Source organism: Nyctereutes procyonoides, unplaced genomic scaffold, assembly GCF_905146905.1.
Source record: "Nyctereutes procyonoides isolate TBG_1078 unplaced genomic scaffold, NYPRO_anot_genome, whole genome shotgun sequence".
NCBI lineage: Eukaryota > Metazoa > Chordata > Mammalia > Carnivora > Canidae > Nyctereutes > Nyctereutes procyonoides.
This window is the reverse complement of record NW_026575146.1, coordinates 1,245,596-1,265,949: the sequence shown is the minus strand read 5'-3', so window position 1 is coordinate 1,265,949 and position 20,354 is coordinate 1,245,596. Positions and strand designations below refer to the sequence as shown.

The 20,354-nt window shown below is 40.0% G+C and overlaps 1 long non-coding RNA gene across 1 annotated transcript; it reads left to right on the top strand.

Moving 5' to 3' along the window:
- The first annotated feature begins 1,145 nt into the window (after positions 1-1,145).
- LOC129500290 (uncharacterized) lies at positions 1,146-20,354 on the top strand. The gene is made up of 3 exons (XR_008662533.1): positions 1,146-1,248; positions 19,315-19,379; positions 20,133-20,354. It is a non-coding gene; the product is annotated as an uncharacterized LOC129500290 (long non-coding RNA).

Genomic DNA, 20,354 nt, shown 5'->3' with positions numbered 1-20,354 from the left:
CTGTCTCACTCCTGCCATAAGATTTCTGTTTTCCTAGCAATATTCCCTTGGCACTTAAGACAGTATTTTGCCCAGCACTTAATAAATGTAAGCTATTTGATAAAAAGAGAGACAGTTCCATATTTCAAAGCAAAATACTTCTAAGTGCTATTAGTATGTTTGGCTATTTTCACTAAATATCATTTCTAAAAGGATAGAGATAAAATCTGAAGATGTGGGATGCCTGGGTAGCTCAGCAGTTGAGCAGTTGAGGATCTGCCTTTGGCTCAGGGCATGATCTCGGGATCCCAAGGTTGAGTCCTGCATCCTGCTCCTTGCAGGGAGCCTGCTTCTCACTCTGCCTGTGTCTCTGCCTCCCTCTCTGTGTGTGTCTCTCATTAATAAATAAATAAAATATTTTTAAAAACTGAATATGTAAAAGGAATTACTTTTAATTATATAGAATGTTGTAACATGATTTAACACACTAAAAATATAATCTGTTTTACCATTTTCTTTAAAATCATGATTTGTATAAGATTATAAAAGACACAAAGAAAATTTATCAACTACTTTGATCTGCCCATTAGAGCTTAGAACACCCAGCTTTCAAGAGGAGTACATGGAGGTGGTATGGAATGCATGTACTTCAAGGCTCGCGTCTTCCTCCTCCCTCACTGGGCCAGGTGAAGCTCTCCTAAAGGCACAACTGTCTATTTTAGTTAACTTACAAAGGAGGTTTTTTTGTTTTTGTTTTTGTTTTTTTTTTTTTTAAAGTAGGCTCCACATTGTGGAGCCCAATGCAGGGCTTGAACTCAAGAACCTGACTGAGATGGAAACCTGAGCTGAGGTCAAGAAGAGTCAGATGTTTAACAAAACGAACCGAGCCAACCAGGTGCTACTGGAAGGAGGTCTTTTCATTCATTTAATACATAGTGAAAGGTACTGCTATCTTCTAAATTAAACATGCTAGGGAGCTGAAGGATATTTTGCAAATCATTGATATTTCATAGCATGGTAGTTTTTATGAGTGGTACCCAAGAGTTGTGCTGCTCAGATTAAAGGCATTTCTTTCTTTTTTTCTGTTTGTTTGTTTGTTTGTTTGTTTAAGAGAGAAGAGCATTGGGAGGGAGGAGCATGGAGCCTGACTCAGCTGGACCTCATCACTCTGAGATCCTGACCTGAGTTGGATGCGCCACCGACTGAGCCACCCAGCTGCCCCTCCCTGAAGACATTTCTTGAAGTCAATACCAATCCCTTTGTAACTCAGTATCTTTTTTTTTTTAAGACTTGTTTATTTATTCTAAAGAGAGAACAAGCACATGTGAATGGGGGAGGGGCAGAAGGAGAGGGAAATAATTTCAAGCAAACTCCCCACCCAGCTCAGAACTGACTTGGGGCTCAGTCTCATGACCCCGAGATCACAACTTGAGCCAAAATCAAGAGTCAGAAGCTCAACCTGCTGAGCCATGCAGGTGCCCCAGATTGCTTTTATAATTGTAATTTTATTATGCTGTCTGCCCCTGCCCTTCACGTATATACAAATTTCAATTTATGAGACTTTCTATATAAAAATGCACACAATATGATTAAATTTTTCTTAGAAAATATCCTTCCCAGATACATTGCATCAGAAATGAATGTCTTTCACAGACAGTATTATTTCCTTAATATAGGCAGATAAAATCGTTATGAGTAAAGAAAGGGGAATCAAAGTAATAATTGGAAAAAGAAGTGTCATAGATCAGAATGGATGATACACAATCAAAATGAAATAACAGAAAAGCAAGGAATCCAGGTAATAAACAGAGCTTGGTAACAACAGCAACAAAAAATGAAGATAAAGGACCATAATATGTGAATGCAGACCTGCATTGAAGGTTGCACTAAAAAAGAGAGGAAAAAAAAAAAAGGAAACTAGTATTCAGGACCTGTAGGGTTTCTTCTGATCTGAGATTTGATGGCTCTATGAGAATTTTTATTTGTATTTGTTTTAAAAGTGAAGATGAAATTGTTTTATGAGAGAGCCCAAAGCTGGTTCATAGCTTTGAGCCCAAACTACCATCTCTCTGTGCTCTTAGACTCTGTGCTAGGCACGGAGGTAAAGAAATTTCTCCAATCTCAGACTAACAGCTAAGGAGACAAAGGTGTACAGACTACAGTAATGAAACAAAGGAGGCAATTCTTGACCCTCTTGTATGAGTCAGGAAAGACGTCAAGGGAGAGAACACAAGAAGGAGGTTCTAAAAAACACAGTGGAGGTGAAATAGAGAAAGAGGCAGGGAAAGCATGGCAGAGGGAATACCACATTCAGGCACCCAGGCTCAGCAACTGAAGACAGAAGTAGGGGGACAGGAGTCTGGCTGGGCCCTGGAAGAGGGTGAGGAAATGGTGGGACATTAAACAAAGAAGGTCATCAAAGCATTTAAGCAGTGTTGCAACATGATCAGAATTATTATCTTTTACTTCAATTTTGATACCCAAATTTGATACCTTACTAATATAGATACTTAATTTGTTGAGTTGTTTTTTCAGGATTTGAAATAATGTACAAGTGCTGAGTGTAACCACTGGCATAAACAGGTACTGGGAACTCAATACAATGCTGTATGACAAGTGGGATATGCCTCATATTTCTTTATTTCTACATTCATATGCAGCTCAGCCCCACCTGCAAAGGTGGCCCCAAAGATACTTTCTAGGATTCCTTCCTTCTCCTAGAATCAAACGAGAATTTTAGTACTTTTGGCTTTAAGAAGAGATAGGAAGGGACTGTCCTGTGGTAGCTAAGGTCTGCTATAGTGTCCTTCACCTAGACTTCCAGACATCAGCATGGTATGCACATGACACTCAGTCAATACAGAAGTTATCCCTTCCATGTCCTGACTCCCCAGAGACTGTTAGAGGGGTGCTACAGTACCCACCACTCAGATATCAAAAGTCTCAACCCCATTCCCAGTTGGGGTTAGAGGTGTCCAACACACCTGGAGATTGGGTCCTCCTCGATTCAACCCTCAAAACACTAAACTCAGTTTGTTGGTAGAAATACAAAATGCCACAGCTGCTTTGGAAACTAGTGTGGCAGTTTCTTAGAGGGTGAAATGTACACTTACTGTGACTCAACAACCCCACTCGTAAGTATTTACCCAAGGGAAATGAAAACTCATGTTCATACAAAACTGAAAGCAAGTGTTTATAACAGTTTCATTCATAATCTCCAAAAACTGAAAACAACCCAAATAAGTAGATCCATATAATACTTAAGTAAAAGAGGCCCGACTCCAATGACTTCTTGGAGAATTATTCCACTTCAATGTTGTTCTGGAAAAGGCAAAACTATAGGGACAGGAAAGAGAGCAGCAAGAGCCAGTGGCTGGGCAGAGGGAGAGGGGATGACTTTTTGGCTAATGGAACTATTCTATGTCTGGATTATAACAGTGATTGTACAGCTGTATTTGTCAAAAGTCATAGAGTAACATGCCACAAAAGAGGGACATTTCTTGTGATTAAATTATACCTCAGGAAAAAAGAAAGGGAAAAAAAAATCCCCACCATGTTGTCTCCCCTTTCCTTCCCTTTAAGGGGATTTAACCAAACCAAATGACAGCTTGGCCACCTGATGTGCAGCAAGCCAATAAAAATTGACGCTGAGCTTTTACAGTGGAGAAGGACAGGCTGTTTATTGGCGTGATGTCAACCAGAACAATGGGAGCTAATGCTCAAGTCCCAACTGCCTCAACTGACTGCTTGCAAGATGAGGGTTTTAAAGTGTGAAAAGTCAGGATAAGGGCCTCAGGGTCTTGGATCATGCTGATTCATCAGGCATAATCAATGCTCAGCTATAATAGTTCCTTTCTTATCATCTTGTCCCTTCTGGTGACCCTCGGTCTGGATTTGTGTGACTGTAGTGAGGATGGTTCTGCTTCAGAGGTCTGGTCGTTCTGCATTTAGGGGCCTGGAGCTGCAGGACATTCTGGGCAGATGGCATTAGCGATGTCATCTCTGCAGTGTCCAGAGGCAAAAATTCTACATCTCATGATAATTACTACACTGCAAATTATTATTATTACTTTCTTGAAAACATGGCATGTTGCATTTGGTATCTCAGGCATCCCAGATGTTTTGGGAGGCAATGTTATGTTATTTCCTGAGGCAATTTTAAAGGGTTTCTTGGAGAAAACAAAACAGAAACTAAAGACTATGTGATGTGGTCAGAAGCAGCTAGGAGCCTAAACTGTGGGGTCTGTGGGGACTTGCACCCCTGCTTACAGGTCCCCTTGCCTTTGACCACTCCTCCATCTTCAGGGATAGGAAGGAGGACCACTTCAGCTCCTCCCTGTTGTATAGGGGCAAAGGTTGGGGTCACAGGAATGAAAATGTTGCTCCTCTAACTAGAAGTGCTCTTTGGTGCCTAGCCTTTACCTCAGTACCTTGGACAACCATGAAATCAGTTTCTGCTTTTGCAGCCTTTGGGTAGCATCTCATGCCAAGTTTTATGAGTAGAGAAATCACAAAGAGAACAGCCAAAATAGATAATCCCATTTTGGTTAATTCTCAGAGTACTGATCCAATGCCTTGAGGAATCCAGGAAAGCCGACTGGAAACCAATTCCATTTTGCTCCTAGGGTTCCAGCGGGAATCTGTTGCAGGCAAGTGGCTTATTTGTTCATCTCGCCTAGGTGGGTTTACACCTCAGCTGATGAATGAAGGCAAATGCAGCAGGAGGAGTTAATTACCTTACATACCCATCCTTGTTCTGCCAAAATAGAATTCAAGGCCATTCTCTAGACCAGAATCACCTGGGCCGAGAAGTCTAATGATTTTTGTGGAGCTGGTTTTGCTTGAGCAGTTTCATTGGCTAACATTACCAAGGTGATAGAAAGATTCTTGATCATGTATTCATGAGCCCTTATTCCCCACCAGGGCAAAAATGTTCTCCTAAATGAATATCAAAATTTGTCCTCATGGGGCACTGGCGTGGCTCAGCTGGTTTAGGGTCTCTTAATTTTGGCTCAGGTCATGATCTCAGGGTTGTGAGATCAAGCCTCATGTGCTGAGTGCAGAGTCTCCTCCCTCTGCTCCCCCCTTTCCCCCCGTCATGCTCTCTCTCAAATAAAAATAAAATAAAATAAAATAAAATAAAATAAAACAAAATAAATAAATAAATAAATAAATAAATAAATAAATAAATAAATAAATAAATAAATATCTGCTGCAATTAACCCCTATCTGGTGATGATTCTCTCTTTGTTTGATTAAAAAAGAAAAGTTGAAGAGGGTTAGTTCAGTGACTGGTTTCCGTGGAACTGTGAACAGAGAAAGGAATAACTAAATTCTCTAATAAGTAGATCCCTCCTATTTTCCCACTGTTAAGACATGGATAAGCCCAGGGTTGGTTAGAATGTTGGGAAATCTTCATTTTGACCAAGAAAACATTACAGATCCATACTGTGTAGAGGCTGCTTTTAGACAATAGGCCTTGGCGATGAAAACTCATCAAGGCAAAAGGCCCATGGAGACCCTCTGGCTGAATATTGACAGGCTCATCAGATGACCTGCCTCAAAATATCTACAGCCCCTAACTGACCATTGTGCTACTTACAACCAGGCACTGTTACCCCAAAAGTGAGAATTCCATACGTCACCATACCTCACCTTCCCTCTTTAAAAACATCCCCCACCCGCTGCCTCCTTACAGAGGCCTCTCCTCTACTGCCCTGCTGCAGTAACATCTACCAACTTTGCTCTGCCTCAGCTGAATTCCTTCACCTCCTGCACCACCAGCTTCCACCCTATTGTCACACCGTATTTGGGGGCCCGCCTCCGATCAAGAGAGACACCACATTTAGACACGATGCATTCTTCCCTCAGAGCCAGAAGGTTTCACTGCTCTGTGCTGGACATTAGGTAGGAGTCTGTTCTGTATCTCGGCAGCCAGCTGTAGTCTTGAGGGTAGTCAGTTCGGCTAAACAGGTGTCTTATTTCAGGAGGCAATCCTGTAGGTGGGCTCTCAAAGTCAGGCTCTATTATACAAGCAGTCAGATTAGTTAATAAGAAATATTTCTATGGAAGCAAAAGAAAAATACAGGTTTATGTTTGGAGCAAATTAGAAATCCAGTGTCTAAAGCAAGAAGATTCCTTGGATGTGAGATGGATTGAGGTCAGACAGTGGCAATCTGACAGACTGTCCTGGTCTGCACTTTGAATGTCTCTCGTGATCTTTCTGAATAGCCCATTCAGCAACAGACTGGAAGATTGTATCGACATGAGGTGTTAGGGCAATTTCCCTCAAGTTCACCTCAATTCACCTAGCGTAAGTCTGCAGGGCTTCGGGGAATAGGGCAGGTTTAGTTCAAGTCAAAGAATGGGAGAAAATTGGAAACCTTAGTTTGGAGAGTGATAGTCAAGATATTCAAGGACACCAGAAGAATTCAGGGTCCAGCCCAGTTATAGGCAAACAATAAATTTTGCTTTTCCTAGCCTGGACCATACCAGTTGACCTTGAGTCTAGGTTTCTACAGAGACAGCCAGTGGATTCGTTTGTCTGGTCTGAAAAGACACAATAACTCATTAGGGGGAAACAATTCTCTGAAAAACAAGCTTTAAACTTTCTGCTAGTTTCAAACTCATTAACTCAAAGGACACTGTTTTGATTCCCCCTGAGTTATGATCATTCTTCAGTCTTGAGGGATTGGGATGATGACGGCTCTGGCTATTTCCTTATCTCCTTGGGTGAGGTAGGTGTCAGATAAAGAGCAGTTTTTGCAAGTCTTGGCTGTAAACAAGATTGCTTTTATGGTTAACAGCCCTAAGTGCAAGGCTAAGCAGAGTTTCCTAACCTATAGGTCATAGCAGCAAGGGAAATAGAAGAAACAGGAAGTCAGACATGCTAGGTTTTTCCCTGGTATACGGTCAGAGCCTTGGTAATAGAACCAATGTTTCTAATGGTGTCCTGTTACAAGGAGAAACAGATTTTTATTGAATTTATGCAAATAACTATGATTGCCATGACAGAAAGAATACTCAGAGTTTCTGAATTAAAGGAGGGTTCAAACAAGGGAAAGATAAATGTTTCATACTTGTTTACAAAGGAATATTTTACTGAGTCATGCATAGCTTAAGAGAAAAGGTTTCCTTAAATCTGGAAGAGCAAATGTTGCACAGCTAGCAATGTTTTAAACAAGTCATAAAAACTATGATTATATTTCTCAATTCATTTAATCCCATGTCATTAATTCTTATTCTGTTTGAATGCAGTTTTCCCATTAGTTCCATGAATTCTTTTTATTTTATTTTTTATTTTTTATTTTTTTTTTTAGTTCCATGAATTCTTATTCAGTTTAGTTTTATGGTCTTTATAAGTATAGAAATGTGTATTTGTCAGAAGTCCTTTCAATGAATCTCTTTGAAGCCAAAACATATTTGCAAGATCCTCAGAGTAAAAAATGACTGTAAGTAACAAGACTCAAGAAGGGCCATGGTTAAAGATCTGATGAGAATCCATTATAACACAACTTAAAAGAAAATCTGGTTATTTCCATGACACATAACATTTTAATAATCAGAATTAAAAATGGTGATATTATATTAGGACATATTAAAACTTTAGGAATTTCAAATAACTTCTAGGAGTTACAGTATTCACCCATATAATATAACTAAGTTTATCATCACTTGTTTGACAATGTTCTCCAGGGAATTTAACATACCAAATAAATTAGCCCAATTAGTCAAAAAGACTTCATTTAGAATTTGAATTTGGGGAAGTTTATAAAATTTTGGAGCACCTAGCTGGCTCAGTTGGTAGAGCATGTGACTCTTGACCACGGGGTTGTGAATTAGAGCCCCACATTGGGTGCAGAGGTTACTTAAACATTTTTTTAAATCTTTTTTTTTTTTTTGAATCAGAAGGTTTTAAAGCACATGCCTAAATAGGATTACAGATCATTACAAAATATAATAGTTATTTTTAAAGATTTTTTATTTATTTATTAGACACACACACACACACACAGAGAGAGAGAGAGAGAGAGACAGGCAGAGGGAGAAGCAGGCTCCATGCAGGAAGCCTGACGTGGGACTTGATCCTGGGTCTCCAGGATCATGCCCTGGGTAGAAGGCAGCGCTAAACCGCTGGGCCACCATGGCTGCCCAATAGTTATTTATATAACCAATGTGGCAACAAGAGATTCCAAGGGCAAATATGGAAGATTACATAATTAGCAAAATTAAGCTCTTTTAACATTGAGAAGACTCAGCTTTCTTAAGTAATCCAAGACCTAATAAAGACAAAACATAGACCCTTTGTTTTTCTGGACCAATAAAGAAAAACTTTGTTGATAATTTCTTATTAAGAATAGATCAATAATCTAAGAAAACTTTGTCATTTTAACAGAAAGAAAAAATAAATTCCAGTTTTATATCAGTGTACTTTTGACATTAAAACTCATTCAGTTCAATCTTACTCAGTTCTGACCAATCATAAAATTCCTTTTCACAAATTTTCTACAACTTTATTTTTACATTTAAATTTTGTCCTGAGTTTTCCCTCTTGGTTTTTAATTTTTAAATATGTTTTTAAGACATTTATTTTGAGAGAGGGAGAGAGAGACAACACAAGTGGTGGGAGAGGCAGAGGGGGAGAAAGAGAGAGGACACCAAGCAGAGTCCACACTGAGTGCAGAGCCTGATGCAGGGCTTGATCCCACAACTCCGAGTTTGTGACCCAAGCTGATCAAGAGTCAGACACCCAATCAACTGAGCCACTCAGGCACTCTGAGCTTTCCCTCCTTAAATAATAAGCTTCATTCTATGACAAAATTACTCTTTTCCTTCAACAAAAATGTATTCCCATTCTTCAACTTTTCTTACCAAAAACACATTTCTAATTTTCCCTGCATAAAGAGATGCCTCTCTTATCATTTCCAGTAGTCTCAATTACTTTACCAGAATTTTAACTCTTAGAAACCTGTCTCCAACAAAAACTAACTAGGGAGCAATTGTGAACTATTACATCAGAATTCTTTAGGTTGGCAAATCTATGAACATACTTATAATTTCCAGAAACATATGTTCTTTTAGAGTATAATTGTTTAATGAATCATGAAATATGTTTACTAATAGACCCAAATATCTTTAATTTCCCTGTAACGGGAAGCCAAAAGTAGATAAACCTATGTTTAGTAATTAATTTTGTCTTATTTGGAAATGATCTAGATATCCAATTTAACCCAATTTATCATTTAACCTAGAAAAGTTAGGGATGGCTGGGTGGTTCAGCAGTTGAATGTCTACCTTTGGCTCAGATCCTGATCCTGGGGTCCTGGGATTGAGTCCCACATCTGGCTCCTTGTGGGGAACCTGCTTCTCCCTCTGCCCGTGTCTCTGCCTCTCTCTCTCTCTCTGTGTCTCTCATGAATAAATAAATAAAAAATCGTTTTTAAAAAAGAAAAGCTTTAAAGTTTTAGGTTATCAAAGATTTTGGAAGTTATTTAAAAGTTTATCTAAAAACCCTCTTTTTTTTCTCATTCATGTCTATTTAATTTACTTACTCTTGACAACTATGCTTAGATTATCCATAGAAGCTTTGTAAGATTGGTCATTCTCTTAAATTTTATATATCTATATATATATAAAATGCTTGTATATAGCTACATAACATTTTGTAACAGGATCAAATTAACTTCTTTGACTTAAGTAAACCCAAGCAGAATAAAAATTTTAATTTTTGGGGATCTCTGGGTGGCACAGCGGTTTGGCGCCTGCCTTTGACCCAGGGCGCGATCCTGGAGACCTGGGATCGAATCCCACGTCAGGCTCCCGGTGCATGGAGCCTGCTTCTCCCTCTGCCTGTGTCTCTGCCTCTCTCACTCTCTCGCTCTCTGTATGACTATCATGAATAAAAAAAATTTTTTTAATTTTTATGCTGGTAACTTTAAAGACATATCTACTTTAATTAAACCAACAATCTTGAATTAGCTTTAGTATCAAGTATTTCTTCAGCTTATGTGAACTTGAAAAACATTTGGACTAGCTTTTATCTTTCTGACCTTTAGAATGTCCAATTCTCATAAATTCTTTTTCTTTTTAAAGATTTTATTTATTCATGAGAGAAACAGAGAGAGAGGCAGAGACACAGGCAGAGAGAGAAGCAGGCTCCTCACAGGGAGCCTGAGGCAGGACTCGATCCCTGGACCAGGATCACGCCCTGAGCCAAAGGCAGATGCTCAACCGCTGAGCCACCCAGGTGTCCCGCAATTCTCATAAATTCTTGAATTTAAACCACTTCAATAGAGCTCTTTTACAGGTTAATTTTAGTAATACCATCTGGAGGTAGAGAAATATCTCACATTTATAACATATACAGGCACACACATACAAACAAGATGCAAACAAAATCCAGTCTTTGTTTTACTAATACTTGTGAAGAGGACGTTAAAGGCCCAATTTCCAAGTTCCACCTTTTTGTCCCCTTTCTTTTTGGGATGAGTAACACGGACATTTTATTGTCATCATGCTGTTGGAGTACAATTTACAATTTTTTCTGAGTCATCCTTTTCTCATACAAAAGTATAAAAGATTGAACATAGGTTATTTCATCCCATTGTTAACAATACAGACAGTGATAAAACAGAACCAGACACCAGAATAACCCCTGAAAAGGCTATTCCCTTATATGCCCAGGAGGGGAAGTTCCCCCTAAACCATATAAACCCCAAAGAAGTTTATAGCAAAAAGTAGAAGGCAAAGTTCCTCCTGGTGTCAGTCATCACACAGCAGGGTTACTTACCAGGAGAAGGCTTCCCAGGTCAAAAGAAGCCTGGTGCCTTGTTTCTCCTACTGAAAGTGAAGACCCAAAGCTCCATGGGTCCTAGATGCATGATTAACTGAATGCTTCAACCCTGGCTCCAGAGTAATTTGGTCCTCAGAGCCCCAAGGCTGGATCTTAGCATTCCATCCTGGATTGGGGGCCTACTAATCACAAGTGGAAGTCCCCACTAGGGACAAGTTCCCTTTGTGGTCTCCAAATTTGTGACCATACCAAATGACGGCTTGGCCACCTGATGTGCAGCAAGCCAATAAAAATTGACACTGAGCTTTTACAGTGGAGAAAGACAGGCTGTTTACTGGTGTGATGCCACCCAGAAGAATGGGAGCTAATGCTCAAGTCCCAGGTGCCCCATGGCTTGCAAGGAGAGCACTTTAAAGGGTGGAAAGTCAGGATAAGGGCCTCAGGGTCTTGGATCATGCTGACTGATTAGGCAAATCAATGATCAGCTATAATAGTTCCTTTCTGACCATCTTGTGCCTTCTGGTGACCCTCTGTGTGGATTTGGTGTGACTGTAGTGAGGTGGTGGTTCTGCGTCAGGGGTCTGGTCGTTCTGCCTTTAGGGGCCTGGGGATGCAGGACAGTCCAGGTAGACGGCATTAGCGATGTCATCTCTAGAGCACAAAAGCAAAAGTTCTACATCTTGTGACTATTATTATGCTGCAAATTATTATTATTTTCTTGCACACATGGCACATTGTGTTTGTTATCTCAGGCAGAACAGCATCCCACAGACTTTTCGGGAGGCAATGTTATACCCTGAGGCAATTTTAGAGTTTTCTTTAACAGTAAATAAGGGCTATGTGACTGTGGTCAGAAGCAGCTAGGAGCCATATGTCTAAATTGCGGGGTCTGTGGGGGCTTGCATCTCTGGTTTCAGGGCAGTCTGGCCAAATTTCCTTGAATGGCCAAAATTTTTCAGCAGACAGACCTGCTTAGAGTTGTTCTGTGCTTAGAAGCTTCCTTTGTTTGAAGGCCTTGTACTCACATATAAAAACAAGAGATGTCAAAATGCTATTATATGGCTCCCAGGAAACAAAGGTCTACTCTTCTGGAAGGGAGACAAAATTATCTTTTGTCTCTTCTTGATTCATCTGCAGCTGTCTGGAGATGGCGGGTGGGGGAGACCCAAACAACAAAACACAGACGTTGGTATAGGGGCTGTCTTTTGGATTTGGCAATTTCAGGTTTGTTTGTTTTTAAGCAAATAACTCCCAAACAAATTGAACTTTCAGAAGGGGGAGGAATAAAAAAATTACCATTAATTCTTTGACGAGATGACCCTGCACACACACACAAACACACACACACACACACACACACACAAAGACAGTAAAACTTCTTGAAATATCTTCTGCTCCATTCTCTCTCAGAATAGCATCCCACCACAGATTTATTCTGTAGGCTGGGTATGTTGGAGTGAGGAGATAGAGGGAGACTCCAGGGAGTTCAAGAGAAATGGGTGCAGAGAGACATGGAAAAAAGAAAATAGTCATTTCTCATGCGTATCAGCGTTTAAAGGATATAGAGAGGGAGATCTAATAAGAAATAGCTGGACAAGAGGGTCCAATAGCTAGGCTGGCCAAGGGAGGCCTTTTTGAAGATGCGGCCTGTGTACAGATCTAAAAGATGAGGTATTACAGGTCCCGAGGGAACAGAGCCTACCATTAGCAGAGGGACTGGCAGATGGGAAAAGTCTGCAGAAAGGATGAGCTGTGGAAAGGCAGCCAGAGGGGTTGGGAAGTAAAGCAAGTGTGTGTGTGGGGGTGGGGTAAAGATGATACAGAGAGAAGTGAGTGGGGGAGGAGGGGTCCACAGCCTCTACTAACCCAAGTGGAATGTAAATCCTTATACCCAGGGACGCCTGGGTGGGCTCAGTGGTGGAGGGTCTGCTTTTGGCTCAGGTTGTGATCCTAGAGTCCTGGGATGGAGTGCCTCACTGGGTTCCTTGTGGGGAGCCTGCTTCTCCCTCTGCCTTTGTCTCTGCCTCTCTCTCTCTGTGTCTCTCATGAATAAATAAATAACACCTTTAAAAAGAAAAGACCTTATGCAGGAGAGTGAGATCTGAATGACATCATTTTGGATTTTGTGTATGTGTGTGTCTTGGGTCTGCAAGTACAGATGGGTTGAAAGTGGAAGATGAGGGAAAGCAGCGAATTGGGGTCACTCCAAGAGTTTGGGCTTGAAAATAAATGGTAAAATTGGCTTTTAAAAAAAAGAAATAGAAATAGAAAAATTAGTTTTATTCAATATTTTAAAAATAAGACAAAGCTATAATAATTAAAACAATGTGGTGCTGGCATATTAATCACTGTTAAGACTTATTTAATATGTACAATATATCATGCATCACCCGATGAACTTTAGATGTATGACACATGTAAGCCTCACAAAAACAAGGACTTCGTAGCCCTATTTTAAGGATGAGAACAAAGGCACAGAAAGGTCAAGTAAAAGGTCCCCAAGTCCCAATGCTTTTATATAGTCTAGCTCCAGAACTCATGCTCTAACCACACATCACGTTACCCATTGGCCCCAATGAGATGGCTAAGCTCATGGACATAATATGGAATCCTAACAAGTCCCAAATATATCTAAGTCTTAGTCTATCATAAAGGCACCATCACAAATCCATGGGAATTAACCAATAAATAGTGTTTGAAAGTTTTCCAGCATATTTGGAAACTATTTCCTAAATCTTCCTTTGACATATCCACTAACAAAGATATACTTTAAAAAGACGAATTAATGAGTTAAATGCTAAAAAGCACAAACCATAAAAAGATCAAAGAAAAAATGAGATAGAAATGAAAGTAATGGAAGAAATCACAAAGACAAAATAAATAGGTTTGATTTTGCAAAACTTAAGAACTATAATGTAAAACAATTCAGAAACAAAATGAAAAGTAAATTGCTTTCCAGAAATATTGTATCCAATTTATAGTATGGCTCACAAGATCGCATCAATTTGTACATTTGCTTGCAGTATTTGAGAGCGCTCCTACTTTGCCCGCATTGGCCATACAATTTTTGAAAACATTTTCTAAAATGGCAAGAAAGAAAATGGTGAGTTTCTGTTGTTATAATTAACATCTTGAAAGTCTGGTGATTTTGAAAACCTATGTGATCTCTTTATTGGCCTTTTGTGTTTCCTGTTTGTGAAACGGCTGCTCTTGCCCTTTCTCTGTTTCTCTGTGCGCATTTTAGCCTTATTGATTTGTAGGAGCACTTTATGGATTAAGAAGAGTACAATTTCTTTCATATTTGTAGAAAACATATTCTCTCAGGTCATTGTTTACCTTTTAGTTTCTATTTTACATTTTTGGTTGCTATTGTTAATGGATTTTTTTTTTCCAAGCTAGTTGTTGCTTACACAGGAAAGCTATTGATTTTTATATCTTTGTGACCTGGTATCTTATTGAACTCTTTTTAGCTCTAAGAGTTTTCAGTTTATCCTCTCTTGATTGTTTTGGGTCCATAATAATATCATCATCCACCTGAAGGAGGGAGAGATGGAGTGAGGTAAAGAGGAAGGGAGGAAGGAGAGTATTTTCCCTTGCTAATCTTATATCTCTCATTTAGGCTTGATACACTACTTTTACTTTTTAGGTAGAATTTTCAGCAAATTTGTTGATAATAAATATCACAGTTTTTTTCTTTATTCTAAAGGGAATGCCCCTAGAATTTCACTCTTTTTTTTAATTTTTAAAAAATTTGTATTGGAGTTCAATTTGTCAACATATAGCATAACACCCAGTGCTCATCCCGCCAAGGGCCTCCCTCAGTGCCCATCACCCAGTCACCCCAACCCCCCACTCACTTCCCCTTCCACTACTCCTTGTTCATTTCCCAGAGTTAGGTGTCTCTCATGTTTTGTCACCCTCACTGATATTTTCTCTCCTTTCCCTTTCACTAATTTTTATATTCCCCAAATGAGCGAGACCATATAATGTTTGTCCTTTTTTGATTGACTTATTTCATTCAGCACAACACCCTCCAGGTCCCTCCACGTCGAAGCAAATAGTGGATATTTGTCGTTTCTAATGGCTGAGTAATATTCCATTGTATACATAAACCACATCTTCTTTATCCATTCATCTTTCGAAGGACACCAAGGCTCCTTCCACAGTTTGGCTATTGTGGACATTGCTGCTATTAGCATTGGGGCGCAGGTGTCCCAGCATTTCACTGCATCTGTATCTTTGGGGTAAATCCCCAACAGTGCAATTGCTGGGTCGTAGGGCAGGTCTATTTTTAACTCTGAGGAACCTCCACACAGTTTTCCAGAGTGGCTGCACCAGTTCACATTCCCACCAACAGTGCAAGAAGGTTCCCCTTTCTCCGCATCCTCTCCAACATTTGTTTCCTGCCTTGTTAATTTTCCCCATTCTCACTGGTGTGAGGTGGTATCTCATTGTGGTTTTGATTTGTATTTCCCTGATGGCCAGTGATGCGGAGCATTTTCTCATGTGCTTGTTGGCCATGTCTAGGTCTTCCTCTGAGAATTTCACTCTTAAATATAAAGTCGGCTCTTGATTTGATATAGAAATTAATAACTATTTTAGGAATTATCCTTCTTTTTTTTAAGGGATATATTGTCACAGGATGCAGAAAGCACACCTACAGCACCATACATTCAGTTCAAGGGCAGAAAAAAAAGTCTTCCTCAACTATTTTCTCTCTTGTGGATGATTAAAAAAACAAAAGAAACCAGTCTCTTGATTTTCCTTTGGGTAATATTCCTCCTCCCTTTGTAAAGATCAACTTTGTTGAAGTTTAATTTATATACAATACATTGTATCAATTTACATATATAATTTGATGAATTTTGACAGATGGACACACTGGTCAAATTGCCACAATCAAGATGCTGACAATTTCTATCACTCCCAAAAGATTTCTCCTCCTTCTTTGTGGTCCATCTCTCTTTTTGCCCATAGCCCCAGGCGACTACTGACTGCCTTTTTATCATTATGGATTATTTGACATTTTCTAGAATTTTATGTAAATGAACATTCTGTATGGACTCTTTTATATCTGCTTAAAAAAAAAAAAACCTTAGCTCTACTCCCACTTCTAGAGGTAGATGTGGCCCCTTGAAAGGTAAAGAAACGACGAAACTAACAGTAGACTTTCTGTACCTTTCGATGGGCCATATCTACCTTTCTAGAAGGTAGGTCCCTGTGAGGTCCCCTGGAAGCATCAAGGATAGTTTTACTTAGGACATTAGTGAAGAACTCCAATACTAGTGGTTAGTGAGGGTGACTTAGATCCTTTGCCTTTTGAGGGTTTACAAGGAAAAGTGTACTACTCTCGGCATTGATTCTTACTCCCTGTGAGGGAAAGGGGAGCAGATGTTGTGAGTCCACAAGGGTTTAGACTCCAGAACCAATCATCAGCAGTGCCCTGAAATTCTGAAGGCGGCCACTTATGTGTGTAAATGGAAAGGACTCACAGTCTAGGCACTCAGAGAGACAGCCACTCAAGTGTGCCAATTGCTAACCAAGGGGAGGTCTCACTTTGAAAAGCTAGATATGGGGCAGCCCGGGTGGCTCAGCGGTTTATCGCTGCCTTCAGCCGAGGGCGTGATCCTGGAGACCCGGGATTGAGTCCCAAGTTGGGTTCCCTGCTTGGAGCCTTCTTTTCCTTCTGCCTGTGTTTCTGTCTCTGTCTCTGTCTCTCATGAATAAATAGATAAAATCTTTAAAAAGAAAAGAAAAGCTAGATATGGACCCCTATGCTATCTGGGGTGCAAGCCAAAAGAAGTGACCATGGAGAGTAAGTAGCCCCTTGAAAATCCAGGTACCAGTACCCTGGGGGTTTTGAGGGCGGGAGTCACAAGTGTACATTAGTTCCTCATTGCTGCTGTAACAATTTACCACAAACTTAGTAGTTGAAAACAACATATATGTATTATCTTACATTTCTGAAAGTCAGAAATCCAAATGGGTCTCAGTGAACTAAAATTGAAGTATTGGCAGAGCTGTGTTCCTTATGGAAGCTCTCAGAAAAAAATCCATTTCTTTGCCTTTTTAGCTTCTAGAAGCTGTAAGCATTCTTTGGCTCCTGATGCTCTTCCGTATTTAAAGTTAGCAATGGTCAGTCAAATCTTCTTCATGATGCCATCCTTCTGGCTCTGACTCTCCTGCATCTATCTCTCTTCTCCATTTAAGGACCTTTGTGGCTGCATTTGGGCTTACTCAAATAATCCAAACTAATCTTCTTACTTCAAGATCACCATATTAGCAACCTTAATTCCACCTGCAATCTTAATTCCCCTTTGCCACATAATTTACTACATATTTATCATAGGTTCTAAGGATTAGAAGTGGACATCCTTGGGGAGGGTATTATTTTGCCTACAGAAGTGTGTGAAGTGAAGGAGCTGACTACAAAGAGTTACCGCTTTGAGAACCACATACCAGGATCCTGGGCAAGCAAGAGATCGCCATCCATGTGAATTCAGTTTTCTAGCCATGGAGAGCTCACCATCATGAGAACCCATGCATAGTTATCCTGGGCAATCAGGGAAAGGACCATGAGTGGGAAGGAAAGACTGGGAGAGCATCCTCCCTTGAAGAATCCAGGGGGCCAGCCCTAAATGTCCACAGCACAGACTAGGATTGTTTGTTCAATTCGGTAGGGCAGTTTGCAATAAAATTCACAGCCTTCTCTCCCGGAGCAGTGAGAAGCAGGGCAGTTGTGAATGGCCCAACACCAGTATTCTCCCCACAGGGATGTGGAAGTTGGGACTCACTTTTTTTTTTTTTTTTTTTAATATCATGAGCACCTACAGCAGCTCATGCAGATAGGGAGAGATATTAGGCTCTCTGCCAAAAAGTAGATGCTTGAGTCAGAACATTATTTGTAATAAAAATAAAACACGAAGAACAGGGTTTAACATTTTATGTTACAACATTTTAAATAGGAGCACCTGGATGGCTCAGTCAGTTAAGTACCTTCTGCTCAGGCCATGATCTCAAGGTCCTGGGATTGAGCCTGCATTGGGTTTCCTGATCAGCAGGGAGTCTACTTCTCTCTCTCCCCCTCTGCCCCTCCTCACTATTTGTGGTCTCTGTTGCTCTCTCTCTCAAATAAATAAATAAAATCTTTTAAAAAAATTTTAAATAAAGATAGGATCCAACCTTGCAATTAAGAAAAAAAAAGAGTAAATGAAAATATCTATCCTGTGATTCTGAGGATGAATCCATACATGTAAGATCATGTTTCAATATTTTACAAAAATAAGGCAGTTCTGAAATTTCCTTATTTGTTATGTTGCTCAGTAGCTGAGATAGATATAGATCTTGCCTTCAAAATTAACCAAGATTTCAGGGTGCCTGGTTGGCTCAGTTGGTTGAGCCCCTGACTCTTGATTTCAGCTCAGGTCATGATCTCAGGGTGGTGGGATGGGGCCTCAGGCTAGGCTCTGTGCTCAGCAGGGAGTGTGCTTGAGATTCTTGCTCTCCCTCTGCCCCTCCCTCCCCACTCTCTCCTTCTAAAATAAGTAAGTAAATCTATAAAGAAAGCTTTAAAAATTTTAGCAAGATTTCACTGTAGTTTCTGAAAAACTGAAATGAAAAATGGCTCATTTTTATAATCCCATTTTCCTTGTTGATGAATAACTATACAGTTTAAATTTTAAATTTTCTGTGAAATTGGGAAAATATAAAATATAGAGACAAATCTTATATACACATTTGAGGGAGTCTTTTTCTTTTAGAATGAATATTTAAGCAGTTTTGTGGTCAGATAATAATGAGTGTACTCATCTTCGCAGAATGAATGAAGTTCTTTTTGATTAGTTCTCAGTGTCAAATATCCATGAATGAAGAGAATGTGTTGTAAGAAACTGAGATGTAGCCCCTATCTAGAGACTTCAAGGAATTGCAGTCATGTGTAGTACGCATGTCACCATCTTTATTCCTCGATAAGAGAGTCTACAGAGACTAACATGAGAAAGGGGTGTCTGCAAGATGCCAGTCTGTTGGACAGGGCATCTCTTCAGATGAGCCAGCCATCACCTCACCAGTGCACACACTTGCTTCTCTATTTTTTAAAAATTATTTATTTGAGAGAGAGAGAGAACAAGTAAAGATGGGGAGAGGGAGAGGCAGAGGAAGAAGCAGGCCCCTTATTGAGCAGGGAGCCCATGTGGGGCTCAATCCCAGGACCCCGGGACCATGACCTGAGCTGAAGATAGACTCTTAACCAACTGAGCCACCCAGGCACCCCCCTGCTTCTCTATTTTGACCACTGTGTCATGTTATAATTTTTGATAACTCTATAGGTCTTACCTATTGTAGCCTCACATGGGGCTCTGATCATCTTTTTTTTTTTTTTAAGATTTTTTTTTAAACTAATTTCTCCACCCAACATGGAGGTTGAACTCCCAACCTAGAGATCAAGAGTGTCATGCTCTACTGACTAAGCCAACCAGGTGCCCCGAGGCTCCGGTCAACTTATGAGAACATTATAGCAATTTTTTCCTCAATTCTATCTGCAGGACTGACCTGACATCTTTAATGTCTTCAGCTACTCTGGTAAATAGCCCTCAGTGCTCTAAAATAGGTAAGATGCTCTGCCTGCCTCCTATGAAAATTGCTCGAGGCTTTTCTAGTCTTTTTTACAGGTCTTATCTATAGATTGTTGCTTAGAAGACTCCCTCCCCTCAGTGCTTTCCCTCCCCTTACTGAAATGCTTCACACGTCTGTCTCATAGCAGCCCTAAATCATTGCTTATCTCTGTGGATAATTTATCTCTTCACACAGGACTCTGGCTTTTAAGGGAAACAGTTCTTAGAAGCTTCTTGAAGGCTGGTTTTTTATCCTGGACACATTACTTATGCTGATGGTCTCTGCCTAGAACACCTTTGCTCCCACTGTCTGGTTAACCTAATTAACTTACTCATCCTTGAGACCTCAGTTTGAATTCTAATTCCCCATCTCCAGCCCCCAGAATAGACCAAGGTCCCCTACCATATGCTTTCATAGGATTCTGTACTTATTTGTTTGGTTATTTGTTCAATGTCTTTATTTTCCATCTATTCTCCATTGAAGAGTAAGCCATATAGGGGATAGGACTGGGTCTGTTTCCTTGGCATTGCAACTGCTGGGCTCAGTTTAGTGCCTGGCAGAAAGTAGGGGCTGAAGAACTACATTTTGACTGAATAAAATAAAGCAGTAATGATATCAGGGCAGCTCTGCATTTAGCATGATGGTTGAAAACATGGGCCATAGTCTATTTGGGCAAGTTATTTAGGCTCTTTTAAAAAATGATTTATTTATTTATTTATTTATTTATTTTTATTTTTTTATTTTACAGAGAAGAAGAAAGAGAAATCATGCAAGAAGGAGGTAGGAGGAGCAGAGGAAGAGAGAGAAAAGCTTAAACAAGCTCTAGTCCCAGTGTGGAGCCCAATGCCAGGCTCAATCTCAAGACCCTGAGATCATGACATGAGTGGAAATCAAGAGTCAGGAGCTTAACTGACTGAGCCACCCAGGCACTCCTAGGCCCTCTTTCTTGTATTATGGGGCTTAGAAAAGT